Raw genomic sequence first — 21,263 nt, forward strand, 5'->3', positions numbered from 1 at the left:
TGCTTCTCTCTCTCTTCATTTCTGCATGTTTTCCAAATTTTTGGCTCTTTTTCTCGTTTGGGGACGATATTCAAAGACAACACCGTCAGGCTCCTCAACTTCAACAGCGACGGGGAGAATTAATCTTTAGCCGAGGAGAACAGATCGGCGGGCGACAAAGCAGCACAGCCATTAGGGCTGCGGAGGAGGCCAAACGCGCTCGTGGTCGTAGATCGACGCAAATGACTGCGCCGGGGGGACGACAATTCCCCTCTGCTGGAGCTTCTGCTAGATCATCATTAGTGCGCGGGGTTTGATTGATATGGCACATTTCCGATGGCAGGTGGACGACTCATCTCGACATGGCAGTCCCCGGTGATTAATCTCATTTTAAAATGCATCTGGAGGAGTCGACTCTGTGCAGATAGGCTGGTGTAAATTAAAGTGTATAATAATGCAGCACAGCCTGAGCTTTTTGCGAGTCAGACTAAGCTGTCAGCGTTTCACATCGTTCAAATCAACTTGTCGGGGCGGATTGTGGGCTTCTGACGAATGTACACAAAGTGGCACAAAGTGAGTCAGATTAATAATTCACCCCGACTTTGTGGCACAGACGTGTACAGTGTGTAAACACGCAGGTGGGGCAAACAACACCGGGAAGGATTCATCACAGCTTTTGCACTTGAGGCCGACCGCAGCAGCGACGCTGCCGGCGCCGGCAGAGGATGGATTGGATCGTGATCAGCCATTTTGAAATCAAACATTTCAAGTATTTTTCCAGGTGTAGGAGCTGATGGCTGAAGAGGAAGCTTGAAGGAGGCGAGGAGCGTTTACAGTGCACGGGCGTGACACAGCCTAGTGGCGATAATGAGCGTGTGTGGTCAGCAGAACAATTAACCTTGATAAATAAAGGTAAAAATACAACAGCGGAGGCTGAGGCGTGCAAGGTTAATGGTTTGGGAAACTGCTTCCACCCTCGGGAGATTATTGTAATTATCGGTTCTCGGACGGACTTCCACAAGTGAAATGAGATGTTTTTGGCCGAGGTCCCCCTGTAACCACGGGACTGTAATATAGAGGGGACCGAGAATCTCTTGATATGAGAAGCAGCGTGTTCATTTCACACAGTCTAACACGATTGGACTTGTTCTGAAGTATCATTCAGCGGGGTTCAGTCAAAGGGCTCCCAGGCTGCAGAGTTCAGTGGTAACCACGGATTCCTTCATTACGTTAATGTCTTTGGCTTGAAAGCAAAACGCAGCCCGAGAAGTCATTGTCTGCAGCAGATATTTAATTGAAACGGAGGAAGGGGGTTTTGTCGTTTGCACTTTCGTTCTAAAGACTTTTCCAGCATTGTAAAAGTTTCTGTGGAGAGTTGATGGAAAATAATTTATTTTCCTCTGTAGCCGAGTCTGTCTGCAGGAGAACTTATATTACAGAGATAAACCCTGTGTTTTCATGCACAACGTTATTCCTATTAAGGATTTTAATAATTATGTAGACACACGTTATAAATTTCAAAATGAAACTTTCAAAACATCTAATTTTGTTCCTCTGTCATTAATTACACATGTAGAAATGTAATATTTACAGTGTTTATTTCAAAATATTATCCTTGTTGCTCTTGTGTCTGTCTGCAGGAGATCTTATATTGTGCTAAGTTAATAATGGAAAACCTGTTAGTCGTGTAATTGCAGGTTCAATCTTTTGTCTTTTTGTTGTTGTTGTTTTTTACACTGGTATCAGACTTTGTGCTTTTCTTTATGTCAGTGAAGCTCCATTGGAACCAGCAGATAATGGTTTGTGTTCTGCCTCCACTTGACTTTGTTGTTCAACCATCAAAGTGCCGACACACACATGAACAGCTTCACTTTGTGACCCACCTCTGAACTGTCCCCCCCGACTTCATGCTCTGTACAGCAGGAAGAAAAGAATACGAGCTGCAGACTTTCAATCAACATCGTCACAAACTGAATCCAGTAAATTACCAAACTGCTGAAATGTCCCTGAACTGTGTGCAAAAGTTCAGCAATTTAAACCTTTTTACTTTTAAGCTTTTGTTTGTTGCACAGTTCCTCTTCGTGTAGGGTTGTGTTAGATTGTGTAAGGGTTTAGACATGAGGTCAATTCATATGTTAGAGTTTGGTCATTAAAAATACATTTACAGTGTTTACAGTTCACTATCTACACATTCATGTTCACACAGTTATCAACATGTTTATACTTTTGAGGTAAAAGCCGTGTACGTGGAATTGCAGCAGGATATTGTGAGTTCTGGTCTTGGGCTGTTTATCTGGGCTGGTTTTGTTGCCAATAGGCTGGTTTTGTCATGCAGACCTGGCAACCCTGGTTGTGAGGCTGCTGAAGGTGGATAAGAGTAGAGAGCTGCAGACAGATATCTGTCTCCATTCTGCTGTTTATTGTCATGTAGAGGGATCCAACCACCACATCCAACCACCACACATCCAACCACCACACATCCAACTGCCACAACCAACCACCACATCCAACTGCCACACATCCAACCACCACACATCCAACTGCCACAACCAACCACCACATCCAACTGCCACACATCCAACCACCACCACATACAACACCACATGTCCAACACCACACATCCAACCACCACACATCCAACCCTCTCATTACAGTTGTATCCACGTCCTACATATGTGATAATAAACACCACACTAATGTTGCCAGATGAACAAAAATAGATCACTTTTTTTTTTAATAGAATTTTAGGAACACATTTCTGATTTTTATACTAATGAAATGGGCACAAAACTCCTGCAACTTATTAATTACAATAGAAATGTAAAATGTATGTAAAGCTTCAATGTGGAACTTCTCACCCTCAGACAGAGACGTGAAATGGTAAAAAAACGTATCAGACCTTAGTGGTGTGAGTTCATGCCCCTTACTTTCACAATATCCAGCCTGGAGCTAAGGTGTCTGGTTTCCCAAAGCTTCCACATGTACTGAAATGAACTCAGGTTATCTGCTGTATGAGCCTTTATTTATTTACTGTCCTCAATTGTTGTTGTTGTTCCAGAATCAAAGTCATTACACTTTCACTAAACTGTAGCTGGAGGACTTTAAAATCTAATCTGATAAAAAAAAAAGTAAGTCAGCAATAAGAGACAGACTAACAGGATCCTGATGTTTATTTCATTTCTACCCACAAGCCAGAAAGTAACCAAAGATTTGTAATTGATTTTAGTGACACTCCTAAAAACAATTACACTCCCTTTACAAGCAGGAGTCAATACAGGCTTCTCCTGCCACACACTGCAGAAAGTGCAGTGTTGATTTCATCACAGAATCCCTTCCATCATGTGTCTGGCACACGGCGCTGATCGATACACAGGGAGTAGGGAAGGTGCCCCTGATTGATCAGGTGGCCACAGCGGCTGAAATCAATACTAACACTCACTGGATCATGAACTTAGGGGGGGAGTCACCGACAATGAGGTCACATCATGCAACTCGTGAAACCTCCAGGGATCCGAGTTTTAATATCTGGAATCGATCACCTTAATTGCCTGATGCATTAAATGTACAGAGATTTAAATTGGTGACCTTGCACTAACATTTACACTTTCAAGGTCAAGTTTACACAGTGCAGCGAATATGTGTAAAAACAATTAGAGGTTAGTGGTGGTTTTAATTAACAAAAAAGAGGTCTTACAATTTGAGTCTCACTTTTCATACCCAAAACACGTCAGTGCTACAGAAGTCGCTGCTCTTTTAACTACAAGCCCCTCGATTTGTCCTTCTCACGCTCTAGGTCATGTTCAGTCTCCTCCATGTTTGTTTGCCTGAACTGTGATGAAGAATGTAAAGCACCGTCCATATGAACAAATATTGTGTGGTTTATGGCACAATAAATTAAATTAGAGATCTCAATTTGAAAAAATGTACCTTTTCTATGATCAATGAACAATATATATAATGATTATATCACATTGCACATTTCTACATGTTAACAATACCCTGGAAATCAACCCAGATCAACAGTTCTTGCAGGTTTCATTTGAAGATAACGTTTTGTTATTAAATAGCTAACAAGGCTTGAATCATAGCAAATAAACAAATAGAATAGTTAATGTGTTTTGCTTACGTTGATTCTACGATTTTATTAATCATTAACCCTAATTTCTACTATGATGGTGGAAATCCCAACTAGGAATGTAAAATACCTGCTTTAAGTGTGTGTTTGTTAATAATTTTGAAAAGAGTACATTACTTGAATAGGTGTAAATAAAAATACCAACTGTTTTGAGTAGAATCTCATGACACCAGAGTATATTGGGTGTGTAAATAACTTTCATGCAGTGAAGCGTCCTGTATCCTCTTTATTTACTTCCATGTCTCCACACATGCATGAATACGTGACCTGAGGTGTTCTGACCCAGTACATATTGTATTTATTCACTTGAACCGGATGCTTATCAATTTGTGAAATTGAATTCTGGGATCAATAAGCACAGATATTTTTTTCGCCCGTAGTGCACACGGCTCTGCAGCTTGAAACATCTTTGATTTCTTGAAGCATGTTTATTTAAAAGTTGGGTCGGTGCGGACACGTCTCCAAACTGTTTAACTTCTCTCCCTCTACATATGAACATATATACAGGACGTATACGTTTCTCTGGCTTTCTACACAAAGCTCATGCAGTCACTTTACGAAGGATGTTTTTTTTCCTCTCAATTTCTCTCCGGGTTTCCTGTTTCAAATTCCTCTTATGTGTTTCCTATCCTTTCATGGTAGGTTGAGCTTTTCAGGCATTGTCAGGCTTGTTTAAATTTTTAACAAGCGGGCGGAAGAAACAAAGAAAGTGAGACAAGGGGGAGAGTCCCTCATCTGGAACCCAAGGTGTATTTCCCATGAAATGCGGTGCAGTGACGTGGAAGAGTCTTTTGTGTCTCCTGATGCTCCCGGCCCCTTTTAACCAAATGGTGAAGACTCTGCATGCTTGAGCTTTCATATGCTAGCTCGGTCGACAGGAATAAGTGCAGTATGCCCAGGTGGGTTTTCCTGAACGGGCCTCTTTAGGTTTCATTTAAGGTTTCATTTTTTTCACATCTATTGCTTCGCAGTTAGTTTTGTGAGCTTGGTTTGATCCCAATAAAAAGGGTTAGGGTTAGGGTTAGAATTATGCTAATCAGGAACCATTTTTTTCAATTGTGCCCCACACTGTCCTTGATTAAAATGTAATTGGGTGAAATTGTCATCTGAAGAAGTTGATCATGGATGGCCCAGCAGAAACGGTGTCATGTCATCTCATTCTGCGACAGGTGTGACGGTAATTGAACGCTGCCAGACATCGGAAGACAGACGAGGAAAATGAACATCAGAAAACAAACACAGACAGTCATGCAAACCTGAAATTGAGTTCAGTACCACATGCACATTAACAAAGAAGAAGTGATGATCGCACTCAGCGGAGAACGCAGCTCTACCGAGGACCAACCCTTAAATTCAGTCAAGCTGCACCACTCATACTCATATCAGTCTCCTAAATAAGCCTGATTTTATACACCAAGATCAATGAATTCTTCCCAGGGAACCCTGTGATAATGGTGCACTGTTATAGAAGCTTTAATCCACCCCCTGATCCGGATCCACACCAAAATTAAATGGGGTCTTCCCTGATTCATATCGTATCCTTTCCTCGGGTTTCGTAGTAATCATTCCTGGAGCGTTTCTGCGATGCTGCTAACAAACAGATAAACAAACAAATGTAGACAAAAACCCAACCTCCTTGATAAAGAGGAGGCTTGGAGAGCACAGACCTCCACCAAGGAAGTAAAGAAAAGTCCCCTGTTTATCTGGATCCACTCCAAAGGTAATGGGCACTTGGGTCTTACTCCACCTGTCCACAAACGTCCATGGTAACCAGTCACAATAAAAACAAACAAACAGCAATGAAAACCTCCTCCTCCTCCTCAAGTACCAATGTTGTATAGTATGAATATATATATAGTGATACCTCTGGCTCTGTAGGGTTATAATAAAGTGGTACTTAAAATGCTACTGTCATCCTGCTAAACATTCATATAACAACATGCTAACACACCGCTGCCAAGGATTCATAACATGTTTATGTATTTTTATTCATGTAACCGTGTAGTTTAGTCAGTAAACATACTAATCATTATCATTATCGTTATTTCCAGGAGACGAGGTTGGCTGCTGACATGATTGTGCAACAAATTTCATGGCAGTAAAACCACAAATGTGAACCTCAAGATGGCGCTAGAGGCATCAAAGTCGACAAGATTCATCATCTGGGAACCATGAACATCTGAAGGAAGTTTGATAACAATCTGTCCTTTAGTTTTTAACATATTTACGCTGGACCGGAGGCATGGACACTGTTCGAATGTCTAACAATCTAAATAACAGAGATTTGAAGAGTGATTCCTTCTGATGGAGGTGGGAAAGTGTGACGGGGGTTTGAACTTGTGATCTCACTGGTTCTAGAATACCGCTCACAGCCCTGCCCTGAAACTAAGGCTGTCAGTCTACATGCTCAAATGTCAATGTAAAGGGACATTAGGACCTTGTTTGCTGGGGGAACCCGGAGAGAGCTGCTACTCCACAAACACTTTAGGTGTTCACTGATTTTCAATTACAGCTGCTTGCTTGCTTTTAAGGCTTAATTGCAGCTAAAGGATCTTATAATAGAAGTAGAAGAGAAGTCTATGATGCCTATGAGATGCATTTTGAGAGCATGCCAATGTCAAACGAAAAACAGGCAACTGGAGAGAGTTGGCAAACTGGCTCCATCTCCTGGAGGAGACAAGATGGGGCTCTACTGAATACACCCTCACCTTCACGTCTCGATGTGCTGTTTGCTGAATATCACATGCCTCACTGAAAGGTTTATAGATGTATACAAAACACCTACAAGAATTTCCTAAAGCAGCTGTCTGCTCAGAGAGGTAAACAATTGCGTCTTATTGCAGGAATAATAACACGGCGGGTACTGTCTGATTCCTGCTGGAAGCACCAACACTAAACATATGCTGCTGTTTTTGGATGTCGTATTAAAGTGCTCGTAAAATTGAACACTGTGCTGTAAACGCAGAGCCAATAAACATCGAAAGAACAAACGCAATTACCACAGAAAATATTCCAAGATGTACATTCAATGCAAAACACTTCACACCCTGATAAACAAGCAATATTTCCCCTGACCTCGTTCACAAGAATCCCACTTGAAAAGGCGGCGCTGCACAAGGATAAAAACCAGACTACTGTTCATTTGATTCATTTGTTTGGGGGGGTGTCTGCTGGTGCAGCAGAGCATGAATTGGTCATCCATGACCAGTAATCGTGTTCCTGTCTATTAGACTGTGCTGCTGGGAAATAACAAGAGAAATAGAAAAGAGCTATGAAAGTCCTGGAATTACCGCAGCTCACTTGTCGCAATCCAATTACTTTGTGTATGTTTGCAGCGGATCTCCTTCCCTGAATACATTTTTTACCCAAACACAAACCCTCCAAAAATAAAAAATTTGTCGCATATTAAAATGTCAACACTTTGATGCCCAGAATGATATATGCTCCACAGTTCGTGAGTGGAGCGTTGCCCTGTGTGGCTCCAAACATATTGGATTTTCCTGTGCCGAAGCAGCATTTATTTATATTCAGCTGTGTGCTGGAGTCTAGAAAACAGGGACTGATCCTTGTGCATCTCCAGCTTGTCCCTCTCCCTTAAATGAATTCGTTTAACAAGCACTTCTTGAGGGTTTGTGTGCCAAGAAGCTCTGAGTTACAGCTGTTCCACAATGCCGCTGCCACAGTCCAAATTTAGCTGAATAGCTGGAAGGGAAAGAGCTCTCGATGCTGGTTCAGGACCTCACATGGAGGTGCACCCAGCTACAAAGCACCACCACATTTTTCTCTCCTTTTTAGAAAACAAAAGTACAATATTTACTCACCAAAGGCACAGGAGGACCACACCATGTCTGCAGGGAGTTGAAAGGCTTGTTGACCACGTATTGATCTGCTTTATTTCTTTGGTGTTGAGGTTTTTGATATCTAAAGCTCACTTTGCAGCCCATGTTTTGTCAGAAAAACTCCCCCGTGCCATGTGTCTTGAAGTTATATCATTCGGCTACTGATGCTCAATCCACTTGTGTCACGATCTGTGCACGAATCTCCTTTTGTTGTGAAGTGCTTTTAAAAGACCCCTGGGTCTTTGTCTCGCTTGCAAAATTAACATTTCTTTCTTTTTGCTTCATGTCTCGTGTACATGCAACTAAACCGAACTAAGTACATTCCAATAAAAGGAATAAAGCACAGACTGCCCATCAGCACCGAGCAGCCGCTGAGTGTTTTTTCCCCTGTGTCGTCTCAGCTTGTTTCCAAGTTTGTCTCACAACGTTTGCTGAATAAAATATCTGCTTGTGAATAAAGAGGGATGTGAATTGTTTGAAGCACATGTGTAAAGAAAGCAGGATGTTGTATTGTTTGGGAGGAAGCGCAGCCACATGCTGTATGTCCATATGGCTTTACTCTAATGATGCATGCAGACGTTTGGCTTCTGAGTGAGAGGAACTAGCTCCCTGGCACACTGGCTATTGGCGGATACTTCATTTACCTTCAAATTTCACTTGAACACACTCGGTTATCGTGACTGTCGATGTCAGGGAGCCCGTTCCATGGCTGTTCACCTTGAGGGGTCCCTGGGAGATTAGTTTCTCTGCAGCTAACTGATATGGACTGGAGCCCAATTTCCTTTTGGCTAATTAGTTTGGCTACAATACCAGTGGCAGTCCTTATCGGCCCTGAAGCCTCTGTCTCTCTCTCCTCCTTTCTTATTTCTTTCTTTAGATCTGTAGTAGCCGACATTAAAAACAGCCTCGAACTGTTCCCAGTGACAGGTTTCTGTTCGTATGGGAGATTAGCACATGAGCATTCACCCGTCGTCTCTTTAAATTTCACAATAAGTGAAATTATTATAAGGTATAAACTAATAAAAAGCCCTCAAGCTCAGTTCAACCTCCTGAGATTACCAGTCTAAATGGAGAATATTAGCAGAATATTCACCACCTCACTTTCTTCAATGACACCCACCGCTAGACGTTTTGTGCAAACTTATATCCTAAAATATCTGCTGATTCATGGACAAGCAATTTGAAAAATTACATCACAGATGTTGTGCATGAAATATGCACGTGCATGTTATATCAGTAGTTGTTATAATATCGTTTGGGGCAATGTGCTCATTGGCTTTCTTGCCGGCAGTAAGATGATTAAGACATTGTGCATTTTATTTTTTAATTCTCTGCGCCCGGGCCAGTTGTCCACATACAAAGTCATCACAGAGACGACAGACATCACAGCTTACTTTGTTAATGCACCGCTGCTTTGTGTCATGAGCCTGCGCCAGAAACAAGAACAATGATACTGGTTCCTTTACGTTTGGTTAGCACTGCTAGATCTGATTACACGTTGGCTGCTAAGTGTAGTATCACCGCACCACATTACGTCTTTCTCGCCCAATATAACTTGGACCTAAACCCACTGACCATGCTCAGGATGTTTTTGTGTGTTATTTGAAGGGTCGTTGACGTAGACGTTTTCACCTGGTAGTTTTACGTAATGTTATTTCGCAAAATATCCAAATATCCACAGCCTAAATGAATACCTCTGTCATATTTGTGAAATGTGAAGCCACAGCTAGCATCTGGTTGGCTTAATTTTCTGTAAATGCTGGAAATGGAGATAAACTGCTGGTTCTTGCTGTCGCCCAAAATCTGCCATGTAGCCAACTGGAACTGCAGGATCTTACTTTCCCCGGCCAAGAAATTGTCATGTCACCCCTTGAAAAACCAAACTTTTAAATTTATTAGATCTTTTTTAGTTTCCATATGGTTTGAATAAAGAAAACATAAGATATAAGTTTGTGAACTTGAGAGATGCTGGTAGTGAATTTCGTCACCTTCCGACGGAGACACCTTGTTTCCCCTTGATTGACGGTTTTAATGCTAAGCTAAGTTAACAGACTTATCCTTTAAAGGTCTCAAGGGGAGCTGGAGCCAATCACATCTGACATTGGGGCGAGGTCACACCCTGGACAGGTCACCAGTGGATTTCAGAGCCAACATATATTCACAAACAGCCATTCCCACTCACCAAAGTAAAATACCTACTGCTACACTAATGCTGAAAGGTATAGAATTATATTCCTAAATTATTTTAAGCAGTTCTTATCTAACAGTAAAGACTATTCTCAGTGTTAGTGTTGGTTCAGAAGGGAGATGCCACCCTCTACCCACAGCATTTGTCTACATATTGTATGACCTCTGATTAGCTTTTTAAGTAAAGTCTTACTTAAGATGTTTCGTATTGTTGTGTCTCATGTGGGTCATTAAACAATACACGACATCCTTTCCCTGGCAACTTTCTCATCCTCTCTGGACTGAAATGCACCCGCTGAGCAAAAACATTTATTGTGTGAATTTCCTTCAGTGTGCAGGATATGTTCAGCAAACCTTATTCAAATTCATGTAATCCTCGGAGATGGCACCGGCCCAGCATGGAGCCATTCAGAATGCACCAGTGCCCTCAAATGCCTGCTCAGTCCCAGAACACAGACAGTAAAGGCCTCAGGGTAATTTCACACTCTGTTATGATTTTTTTTTGGAGAGAAGTTCAGGTTGACTTCAGTGAAAAAAAAATAAAAACATACTGGTGTTGCTAAAGTTGTACTTTATTTGAGTTGAGCTTTGATATCCTGGAAAGACCAGTCACTCCCTCTCGAATAAACACAAATATGTGTGTGTACTAAAAGGCAGAAGAATTAGAGTGGCAGTGTGTGTGTGCTGCAGCAATAACGCTTTGTTCTCAGTATTAGCACCTAAGATAAGCTCGCGTTCTGCTCCACCAAATGAAATTAAAGAAACAGCATTCTCGCTGACAGACCCAGTCGCCGTGTTGCATGTTTCAGGATGACAGGAAAAAAAAAATTGGACAAAAGTCATTTGAAGGAGAGCACCTGGCACTCGCAGACTCTCTAATGTCTCCTTAATGTGTTTCTTTGCACCACTTGGCTGCAGGGCATCACAGGGGTGACACATGTACACAATAATAACAGACTAAAAGAAAGCATAGGACCATATAATAGCTTCCATGACCATTAAACTCTAATAACCACACGACTAATACGGTTAAACCTGCTGCAGCGCCCACCCCCTTTGCTCCAGACCACCAGAGCCACAGATTACATTTTCGAAACTAGATTGACTTGCACAGACATGACCAATGGCTTAAATGTGATAATGCACAATAGGTCAGTGTACTGTTAAGGCAGTGGGGAGGATGACTGTGGTCCCAATGACGTGATTCGGTTGCTGCTCACGTGGCGAACCACACAGAACTAGCGCCGAGCTAAAGGATGTCAAGGCAACCTGGTGCTCTGTCATTGAATCCCATCTCAATTACACTGAGGCTGAACAGGTGCCGGGGAGTTGAGTGATTCTCTCCCTCTCACTGAGGTGGTGGTCTTATTGTACCGGTGGAAAAATGTTAAAGAGCACTGAATGGAGCTTCTCTGTGTTGTTCAATAAAGGCAGAGACGGTTACTAGCATATTAAAGCCTTTCTTAAAATTCAGCTATCGTGCTTTCTTCAACCACACTGCCAATTTGATCCATTACTATGAATAATGTGTGTATTTTTGAAATTTATCATTCACCATGAAGTATTTCTTGTCTGTATGTAAAGTAGAATTTGTTAGACGGGGAACGGTGGAGCAGCAACAAGGATCTTGGTTCTGATCTGGTTCTCTGTGTGGAGTCTGCATGGGTTTTCCCCAAGTGCCCTGACTTCCTCCGAAGAGTTTAAATTGCCCGTAGGTGTGAACGTGAGAATTAAAGGTTATTTGATTCTGGGAGTTGGCTGTGCAATCCACTGGCAACCTGTCCGCCTCTCGTCCAATGTCAGCCGGGATCGGCTCCAACCTTGTGACCCTCAAGGGGTAAACTGTGTGATGATGGATGGAAGGATGGATCATTTATTAGGGGTTTTATCACCTGGGTTTTATTTTTGTATCATTAGTCACTGGATCCGTCAGTTGTGGTAACACTGTACTCACCAAAGTAACACATCCCACCTGCTTCATGCCTTTCTTTGAGATGATGCTGTCAGGACGAAGGTTCAGAGCCCCTGTGTGCAGAGGGGCAGTCTTTAAAACATCTTCTATTCCCTTAATAGCAACAAAGGAAGCTGAGCACACACTTTATATTTAGTTTTCAATTGCCACAGGTCAACTTTTACTTCATTTTAAAATTTGACTCCTGTTACTGTACAGTATTTTTCTGCCTAATGTATTGTGTCTAATGTACGGTAATGTTTTCTTTTGCTTGCCATACACCAGTAAAAGATAATTTTCCATTAATGCCAGCATAATTGGACAATGGTAATTACTTTTACATACAACTAAACTGTTTCCCAACGACTCACCAAGCCCGTTATCAAGAACAGATATACACCTGAAATCTGATGCACAAACTCTTGCAAATAAAAGTCAAAAGCTTCAGTTAATATTCACATCAAACATGGGGGGGGAAGTGTGACATCTGTGACTTTGATGTAGAGTGATTCTCTGTGAGTTCGAGTGTTTCTGAAAAGTGCTGATCTCCTCTGGTTCTTTGTTCCCACGCCCAACAATTTATAGACTTTACACAGAGTGGTGTGAAAAAGCAATGAGTGGCAGTTCTGCAGTTGGAAACGCCTCGTTGATGAGAGAGGTCAGAGGAGAATGGCCGGACCGGTCGGGTCTGACAGGAGGGCTACGGTCGCTCAGATAACTGCTCTCTTACAACTGCGGTGAGCAGGAAAAAAGCATCTGAGAATGTACCACACGTCAAACCTTGAGGCGGACGGGCAGAAGACCACATCGACTTTCCCTCCTGTCAGCGGAGAACAGAAATCTGGAGGCTGCAGTGGCCACAGGTTCATAAAGCCTGGACAGTTAAAGACAGGAAAGCTCGGTCTGATGAGTCTGTGTTTCTGCTGAGGCAAGCAGAAATAGGGTTTGAATTTTAACTCCGCAGCAAAAATCCACCGACCCACTCTGCATTGTGTCAAAAGGCCAGACAGCCGCTGCCCCTGGTGGTGTAATGGTGTTGGGGAGTGTTTTCTTGACACACTTAAATGTGTGAGCCCCTTAATACCAATCAATCATGAATGTCACAGCCTATCTGAGTATTGTTGCTGACCATGTGTTACTTCCAGCATTAAAATGCACCACAGAACAAATACAACAGCAGTGTACTTCAGTGGCCTTCACTGTCACCACATCTGAATCCAATAGAGAACATTTTGGGGAGATTGGGTTGAAATGAAGCCGATAGAAACAGGACATAAAAACATTTGATAGAAATCACACGTCGTGGGAGTTGCTTTTTACACTAATTTCAATGTTAAAAATGATATGAGGAATATGAGGAATGTTCTCAGGCCTCATCCACAGAAGTGACTCCTGTACGTCTCCATCAGCTCACCTCTCAGTCTCTCAGCAGATAATTGGGAAATGTTCGCTCAGCTGGAGGAAACTGGTCGGACACAGTGGAAAGTTCAAAAGAGCCTAAGTGCTGGACTTTCTAAAAGCGAGCGTTTTGCTGCTCTATCATTATCTCACAGCGTTGCACTGCCACTGACTCATTATCAGGCGGCCGGATCCAGCACGGAGCCGGTGCAGCAGTCGCTGTGTCTGAATCTGGATGTGGCTCGGTGTCATCTGTGGTTGGACTTGTCCTTCAGCTCAGCTATGGAGCAGGACAAGAATCTCCAGGGCCTGTCTAGTTCTGACAGGATTCGCGATGTGTGTTTTTGGAGAAATGCTGTGTAGAATATCAACATGCATGAGGACAGAGTGGAAAAAAGATCAGAAGAAAAGAAAGTTCAAATCTCAATGAGGACAAACCAAGATTGTTGGATTGAGAAGATTGATCGTTCCAGATTTGATTTTAAACATTGTCTCCGTCTTGATTTTCAAACCCATCATGGACGATGCATCTTTTAAACTCCGTGCTGGACTCCTCCTGACACACACTTTACCGAGGGCTCTTGAGGGACATGGAGTAAAATGCTGCAAAGCTGAGATGATGTGAGAAAATATTCTGACGGGTGTGTAGCTGTGGATGCATTTGCGTGTGTGGGAACCTTCTTTTGACCGGGCACCGTCAGCCCGAGGACGCACCGCTCGCTGCAGCCGCCCCATCACACGTCTGTGTGATCAGTTAATTTCCCAATTTATATGGCTGGAGGTGATCCCTCAGGAGTTTCTACTGTCCCATCACAGTTCTGTCCACTAATGAGGGGAAACGGAGAAATCTCTCGGGAGCAGAACATTCAGTGACGCACATGAGCACAATCACAAACACTGGCCTACGCACGTCACAGGAAACCACTGGATATGATTGGCTATTTAAATAAGACAACTGGCCAATGAGGTCCAGACACACGCCCCACAAGGTGGTACGACTGCCCCACGAAATGTGAAACAGTTTTCACTCTATGATCTGAAATGTCCATTTTTCTTTTCCAGGATGTTGTGTTTGTGTTGCCTAACTTCTAATTTCATTTCTAAATCATGATCAGAGCTACAAAAACTACATATATTACAAACATAAAATATTAAAAGTACTACAAAGAGGGTAATTAATATGTTTTTAATCATGTATCTTTTATTAGGCTTGTTGTAATGGGTTCAACCTTGGAAGAAAACAATATTCAAACCAATACCCCACTGACTGCTGAAAACAGTGGGAGCCTCCACATGTGCAGCTCTCTCCCAGTGAAACTCGGAGCAGAGGCTGGTGGGTTCAGACTGAGCTTCACCCGGGAGACCGGTGACAAAAAAATCGTCATCATTTTCTTGGCAGTTGCTCTGTAAATGGGGCGAACAGGTTTTTAGTCACGGCAGAGACGAGCACAGAGGTCTTGAAGTTCCTGGATGTCATCAGAGTAACTGGTCACGCCCGTGGAATGGCAGCACGGGTGCTGATGGGTAAGCTGTACGAGACGTCGTGTGCGGGGAGAGAAGATTCACACTGTTATGTCCAGAATCGTAATCACAATCTGGCTGTTGTTATATTTTCTGCCTCAAGATGCTGAACTCTTCCGTTGGACAACGTCCAATAGCGACAGCTGTCATCATCGCTGCTCATGACCATAAACAGCAGACCATGGTATTCATCACCCTGACTCTATCAACCATTATCTACAAATCTGCAGATAAAATCCTGTTAATTACTGTTCATAAATAACAGGATGCTGTATAAATAAAATATAATATATAGCACAAACATGCAAAATCCTGTAAAAAACACACCCTTGATAAGTACAGAGGTGAATCTTTGACACTTGGGCTAATTTTCAAATAACTAATTCACATACTGAGCTTAATTAATTAATTAATTAAGTCTTGTACAGGAATTATCTATTCAACCACTTGAGGAATCATTATCGTTTTGACAAAAAATATAGAGTCAGATAAATTATACACTAAATATTTACATCCAGTGTAGTTTTAGTCTGTGCTTGGTCCATCAGGAAGTATATCAATGGCAGACACACTGAATAATAATAATACATATGTGGTTATGTTTTGTTTTGTTTGTCTGTCTGTTAGTTAGCAGGAGGACCACGGACCTCGGTGGAAGGATGTGGTTTGGATCAGGAAAGAACCCATGACCATTTGGTGCGGATACGGATCAGGAAGCAAATCCAAATTTTTTACTTTCTGTAACATAGCGAGACAGGGAAACATCTTTAGATCTCAACAGAATAATTTAGGGAACTTGATGAAAAAAATCAATTTGTTTACAATTTGGTTCAGATCCATATAAAAAATCTTGTGAATTTAAATGTGGTTTCATTAGTGGACTGTTGGGCCTTGGCAGCGGTACGCGCCCACGAGTGCCCTTCATGTTTGCACGTGGAATTTCTACATCATATTCTACCAGCGTTGTAATAGTTTCCAAAAGGGGAGCTCTCTTGGAAAAAGGGCGGAAGTTGTGTTTCTCCCCTAATTGTTTTGTTGGAGGATAAGTGAGAAAGGGTCAAGGGAAGTTCTCCTGGAAATGGAAGTGTCAGTGAAAGCTTTTCTAATGAGCTTTACATTTCAGCCAAATGGCAGTGAAAGGATGGACTCTGCTTGGGTTCAACAACCATAAAAGACCTTTTTATTCGTAGCTTTAACACAAGCTCCTTTTATGTCTTATGCAACATTACGCTTTTATTTGTAGGTCACAACGCGCCTAAATGATCCAGAAAGCCAGTCATCCACACTGTAGATTAACTGGTATTCAGCAGACGCACCACTGTTGATGCACTTGTGTTTAGCTCTTGAAAGCTTTTGTGAAATGCTGCCTCTGTTTTCAGCTTCAAGTTCAATTCATCACAATGTTACATCACATTGTTTTACTTTTCTTTATTGCATGCAAAAGGCCATAACTCCTCCGGATGGAGCACAGCATGTAAATAAATGTTGCCTCCTCTTACTGTTAGTTAATGTGTCGACCCTCATGTCTACGGAAGAGAGTTTATTTTTTCAGTGGTTTAACGTGATCAGACAACAGTTATTTTGCCATTCAACAGAGATAAAAGCTCTGTTTAGTTTAAAACATGTGCAGCAACAAACTAATGGAGAGTTTTAAAGTTTGTAATTTCAGAATTTCATATGTGCTGCTTTTTTTTATATACTTAATACATCTCTTTTCATTGTAGAACCCAGAGAATCTCATGTTGTACTGTTACAAAACTAATTGATATTGCAAAATGGAAAGTAACCTGAGACTCAAACAAGGGGGTGAAAGTACTCAAAGGACCATTTGAAGTTCATTTCTAGGAAAAAAAAAAAAACATGTTTATAAATTACATGCATTACAGGGAACACATGCATTGTGGGCAATCTTTGATGGATGACTAGCTTAGAACAAATGTCCATTAACTCAGCATACACTATCCTGAGATCAGCCCACTGCACTAATGTAAAAAGAATGATGATTATTTTATCTAACTTGTGCCAATAGATCCCCTCAAATCCCACATGCTGATCCTTGAAATGATTCAGCTGGTTATTTATTTACTCTTGTGTGACGTCCAAAGTGAAGGCTGCGGAAACGTACCTCGTGCTCTTAGAAAAAGAAGAAGAAAAAAAAACAAGTGCAGCACAAATAAACACAGAGAGAAACACCAGCGCACGTTGAGCCTTGACCTCTGAAATACACAGGGAACTCTGTGTGCGTAAGAGGAAGGTGATCAGCCTCAAAGTGGCACGGACCTGTGCACCTGTCATTTCAATCCTGTTCATCCTCTGGTGATAGTTTTATTCCCAGTCTCTCACAATTGTACCGTCCAGTCAGTCATGAAGTCTGTACCCTCCAGGGACGGCAGCGGTGACCATAGCGGTTAGAGGCCAGCCCGTAACTGAAAGCCTCACGAGTCTGAGCCGCTGCATCCATCCATACCCATGTGTCAGAGTGGGCTGGAGGAAGACATTGAAGTATTACTTACTCCTCTGCTGTGGCATCCTGCTGACGATGCACTGTTCTCCCCTTGCAATTTTAAACTGTGTTCTGTGTTCACTCTGATTACAAGACCGAGAGGAGGAACTTGCTTCAACTTCTGTTGGGAAATGAGCTCAGTTTCAAGGTTTTTGTAAAACCTTATGGAGTCTGTAGGATCTCATGTGCCCGTTAAATTCAAATAAAATAGTTTTTTGCAGTTGGGGTTTTTAAACTGGCACTTGCTGGCAGTGGCGACAAAGTCATCTTAAGGGGACAACAGGGACGGTCCAGGAAATGTCCACAAACAGTTATTCTGGGTCTTTGCTTAGAGTCTGGCGACATTACACACGAGAAGTCTCCCTCTCAACCACGCAGCAACTCGCTGACCCTCCTCTGCTTGTTGCCTCTCTCTCCTTGCTCCTTCATCAATTGGTGGGAATTCTCCGTCCGTGTACTGCTGCTCAAACAAGTAGGAAAGGCCATCAAATTCAAATGCTTCATCGATACTGTCCAGAAAACGTTTCCCCCTCTGTCCTCCTGCAACAGCGTCATGAGACACGAGAGTGAGACTTCTCATTGAGTGACATGCGTGATGTTGCCAGACACTCAAAGACCCAGGATAACAATTTGGGGCTTTTATTTGGTGAAAACAATTATTTTAGGGGACATTTCATGGACTGTCCCTGTTGCCCCTTAAGATTATACTGTCGCCTCTGCTGCCGTGTTTTTGCAAGTACTTTTCATTTATACACCCACATTTGTAAATGTAGGGCCAAGATTGAAAAATACTAGAATCCTCTTCAATTTGTATGTTCTGAAAAAAGTAAATCAAACCCATAACTACCATGTATATGTGTTTATCTCTTCCACCACTGCAGATCAATCATAGATATATAGATAGATATATAAATATATATATATAATACTCATTTCTTCCCGGGAAGATTCATTTGACATTTTTTAAATGAATCAAAGTAAAGTGACTTGTTTACTCTCTCCCCTCCTGAATTGTCAGAGAAGGAGAATTTGCCCTTGAGGCCGAGCTTGTGTCGCTTCGCACAAATTAAATTGCGCTGACCTTAATACACAACACCAAACCAATAAAAGGTAAATTGTTGAATATCAACTAACTTCCTATAATTTCTAGCAATTCCATTGTCCTGCATTTGTTCCCCCAACACATTATCTCTAATTGCTGATGTTGTCAGGAACTCGAACTATAGACTTGGGGGATCGGGGGGTGTTCATTAAATATAATCCACCCACCAAAGGCCTAACTGCAGCAGGTACATTTTCAGATGATGAGAATCTTGAAAATTTGCCATAAACCAGCCTTAAGAGGATGAGATTGTTCCTGAGCTGAACATCATCTTGTATTGCAAACAAAAGACAATTACCTGTATCACACCATCAAATTGATGCTGATGAAGAGGCACCTGTGATCCACAGCAGGAAGTGAAGAAGCAGCTCTGTTCACGAGACATTTCCAATTAGCGGGTTTGTTTTAATTGTTTTTTTTCCCCACGCTTCTGCTTTTCCTGCTGCCTGAGAAAAGCAGTTGTGAAGTACAGTAAGTGCTCCGTGTGTAAAGTGTGGGACAAATCGTCAGACTGTGCAAAACTAGTCTGCTTAATGTGACTTGTATTAGCAGTGACCGGAGTGTGTTCCTGTTAAACTGCACGGCAGATCTAGCACTTAGCGGGTTTCTGGACGGCCTGCAGGTGCAGTGTCACAGTATCTTCCAAGGCCAACACAGGCAGACACTCCCCGCCAGCAGAACAGCCATGATATACTCTTGAATGGTCTTTCATGCTCTCGTAGCTCTGTAACCTTCTCCTCTCGGAACGCCTGAGGAGGAAGGATAGTGTTTCATGTTAAAAGCGCCGGGTTCAACTGTATGCCACCAAAAAAAAAAATCAAAAGACTCTGAATCAGAGCACGTGCGGTCCCCTCTCTCAAACACTTCGGGTTCAAACGAGCGAAAGTGTTGGAGAAAAGAGGGATGAAACGCAGAAGGAACAAGTTGATGGTTGTGTTACTTTCCAGGTTCCTTGTCATTGCATCTCTTTTTAACCGTCACCGCTGCAGAAAGGTCTGAAAATAACAGAACACACGCGTTGTGTTGCATATTGCACAGCTCAGATTATAATTATGTACTCTGAACTAGTTACTGTGCATGCATTAAATAAACAAACCTCCTCTTTTGGACACAAAATGCATTCAGGGCCCCTAAATGGATATTGTTTTATGATTGATGACAATGTGCCCTGTAATATAATAAAGCTCATTTGGGTGTGAAATCCTACACATCATTTCTATGAGTCCACAAATCACATCTACTGCTTCAGTGAGCTCCACTGCCAATAGAAAAAAAGCTCTGGCTCTGAGATTTCTCTCTTCATCACATCACAAATTAGAGCCCCGGTTCTACTGTGGCTTTACGACTGAATCGCTAAAGCCCAGAAATGGCATCGAAATTCTGCTCGAGTGTTGACGGCGTCAGATCCCTGATCCCTCAAATATACAGGAAGACGCGAGTATCAGGAGCCACTCGCTCTTGCCATGAAATAGACTGATAAGGTGAATGTTATGATCTTTAATTGATTTCACTCCCATTTCACTCATGAGGGGAGATGTAGATGGGATCTTTTTTAAGCCTGCTAACATGGCGGAAAAAGGAGGGGAGGGCAACATTAGCGAGATGTGTTAATACTTTGTGCAGTCAGGGAAATGTGAAATCACATGATTAGACCTGCATGGGAGGAAACATCTCGAGGAAATTATTCTGTTTTCATCGGGTTATTGCAGCTGTCTGTCTCATACATACCCTGTTTGTGCTATAGCGCGTGTTACACCATGTTGCATGGACACCAAATAAAATCAACGTACACAACAGAAAGGTGCCCTCACTGCAATCATAGCTCCCTTAAGCTGGTATTAGTGGTGTTTTTCGACCCGGCAAATGTCTCTGGAGACGCAGGATATACTTGCGTTGGCCTATATATGTACTGAAAATGGACTTTCCAGTGAAGTAGGAGGCAGCTTGTGTCCAGCAGCTGAACTTAGAAAATTTAATTTGCAAATGACTATTTAGCTTTATTTCAAACTCATAGGTTCATATCCATATAGAAAAACAATGATACAGAAATACAATCATCATATTTACACGTCCACAGGGATTAAAATACATCAAGCAATTTAAAAACAATGCAAACCTAATAACATAAATAACTCAGTAGAGCGCATAGGTCTGCAAACAAACTAAATTAAATCATTTCATGTTTAAAGACGCTCTATCTCCCAATGTTAAAGAAAGAGAAAATAAATTCCCCGATCTGCCTCCTGTTCCGAATACACATCAAGTTCACTGACCTCCTCTCTGACTCACATCGCATCCTTCTACCAAGTTTCATGGAAATCTGTTCAGTTGTTGTCCAACAAACAAAAGGACAGGGGTGAAAACATAACCTCTTTGGCAGAGGAGATAATAATAAATGATGGCTTTCTTTAAATACGTATTATTTTAAAACATGTCTGGATGGAATCTTAAATTATCTACATTTCCCAGGAGAACATGGAAAACTCCATTTGCTGTAGAAACTCATGAGATAGGATCCAAAGGTTAAAATTAAGTTCACGATAACACTGGATCCCTTCCCGTTGATAGCTCCTCCCACACATATGATTGACATTTGTTTTCTGATGTGAACAATCTGTTTACAAACTGGGATACAGCTGTATAACTCT

This window comes from Hippoglossus stenolepis, chromosome 7 (genome assembly GCF_022539355.2).
Source record: "Hippoglossus stenolepis isolate QCI-W04-F060 chromosome 7, HSTE1.2, whole genome shotgun sequence".
Lineage (NCBI taxonomy): Eukaryota > Metazoa > Chordata > Actinopteri > Pleuronectiformes > Pleuronectidae > Hippoglossus > Hippoglossus stenolepis.